Genomic DNA, 2,439 nt, shown 5'->3' on the forward strand with positions numbered 1-2,439 from the left:
GCATCTGAAGAGCCCATACCTCAATATTTGTAAGCTGTGATCATCTAGAGTGGTAGACCACTTCGTTATTAGGCAGGTGTTCCTAATGTAGTGATTATTCAGTGTAGTATATAAAGGAACAAGTTAATTACTCTAAACAAAATAAAAAAATCATTACATGGCCAACATCTAACCAGAATAACTAATATTCACAAACCTCAACAAAAGTGAAAAAGAATTGCTAACAAAGAGTAAATTAAGTGTGAATTAGCTTGCTGTTTAGAAATGACTTCTCCCTACAAAATAATTTTATTTCAAATAAAAAGCACAGAATAGATGTTTTTTAATATTATAAAACAACAAATAGCCTAAATTAAAAGCATAACAATTAAGAAACAACTGCACAAATAATAGCAAAAAAACAATCTTGATTCTTCCTTCATACTATTCTCCCACCTGAAACAAATTTAAACTTTTCCACTACTAAGAAGACTTCAAAGCCTAGCCTAATGAAGAGCAAAATCAATTTCATATCCAAATACATAGCAAGAAAAATTTTTTTGAGTTTAAAGAGTTAACATTAAGCATTTATAGCAATATTGTTCACTGTTGTTTTGACTTTTATAAACAGTCAATTTAGTTCATCTTCTGTATGCTTTTTATTTTTTTTATTTTTTGAATTATTCTCCTAATATGATCAATAATTTTACCATAAAGTAAGCTATTTATCTTAACTATCATACTAATTACATTGCAATTAGCCTTTTTTTTTTTTTTTTTATCTCAAAGCACACTTGAATCTATAATTAAATTTCTGCAGAAAAGATCATGTGATTTAAAGTTCTGTTTGTAAATATCCTATCCCATATTATTTGCAACTTAACCTAATTCTTCTTGTCAATATTTATTGTAAATTAAATAAAACAGTATTGTTGTTCCTTAAAATAGTAACAGGTTACAGCAATAGTTATTTAAATTAATAATTTTAATTTACATAAGAAAAGCAATTAACATTAAGTCTTAATTTGCATTTAAAAGTAGCATGATAATTGCCTTTAAAAACCTGCCTAATGTACCACTATTTCTAAGTTAAAATAATTTAAACTAAATATGGACAATTATAGATAAATCTCTGATTTAAAAGAACATATAATTTTGCTTATAAATATATTTTTACTACATTCTGTATACATTTATTTATTATAACAATGAAAAACTCGTATAATCAATATAAAGAGGTTTAAATTTTGACATGTACACTTATTGTTCTTTAGGTTTCTTTTGAAATAATTTGTTTAATAACCTCCAAAAATTTTTGTAGCATACCTTTGATTAACACACCAGCTGAAAATCACTGGTCTAGTTGTTGAATCTAGCGAGTCAACTGAAATTGAAGTTATTCCAACTCAAGGCAATGAAACTGCACTGTCAAGAAAATGGAGAAGAAAAAGCCTTACTGGTGTTAAAGAACTCAATTGAGATCAGAAGTACAAAGTTGCACAAAGAACACACATTATGACAACAATGACTGAAGAAGTCATCATTGAATACAAATGCAAGAAATACAAATTCTTGACGTTGTAAAGGCTCTAGAAAAGGTTGGAATTGGAACCAATCAGATCTTGGAACAAGATTGAGCCATTAATCATTCCTTTAGCCACAAATGTAAGACTCTCTCTTCTCAAAATAACTCCAACCTAATCATTCAACTAACTTATTTCTATCTTGGACTACTGTCATATGTATCCAAGTTGTTTGGCTTTATGTTTTGAATGCAAAAAACTGAATAGGGTTCTCACATAATGTTTTTAAAAAACTGGGACATTCCCACATTTTTACATATAAAACTTGGACATTTTATTAAAAATATGGACATGTTAAAAATGAAGAAAATCAAAAATAAATCTATTAAATATTATATATTGCAGATGTTGTCGAAACCGTGTTGTATTTGCTTATTGTGTACAGGCACAATGAAGTGACGTTTTTTTCACCACTGGGCTAGTTGAATCTTTTATTTAGTTAGAACGTTTTTTCCATACATCAACGTTTCGGGCATCAGCCCCTCTTCAGCTAACTAAATATATATAAAAATATTTAACAGGACACAAATAAAAACCAAAAACTCACATAAATTCTTTGTAAACCATACCTCATTTCAGCATGGACACTGCACATACAGTAGAAATCGGACTACACTTAGGTTTTTTTAACATTTTCATTATCAATTTTTTTATCACAATTTTAACTATACAGGTTAAAAACAAAACTTTTTCTACGTTTTATTACATAAACAAGATAAACTCTGCAGATTTTAAAAAACTAAAACTTACAAATTTCAAAAGTCTTTTTTTGCCACCTCGTCGACTGATCCGACAATTTGCATATAGCACTATGTGCCGTAAGTTATACTAGTTAACAAATTAATCGACAAACATTTGAAAATCCCTAAGGAAATTA

Source organism: Centruroides sculpturatus, unplaced genomic scaffold, assembly GCF_000671375.1.
Source record: "Centruroides sculpturatus isolate CEXI.00-Female unplaced genomic scaffold, Cexi_2.0 scaffold37, whole genome shotgun sequence".
Classification (NCBI taxonomy): Eukaryota; Metazoa; Arthropoda; class Arachnida; order Scorpiones; family Buthidae; genus Centruroides; species Centruroides sculpturatus.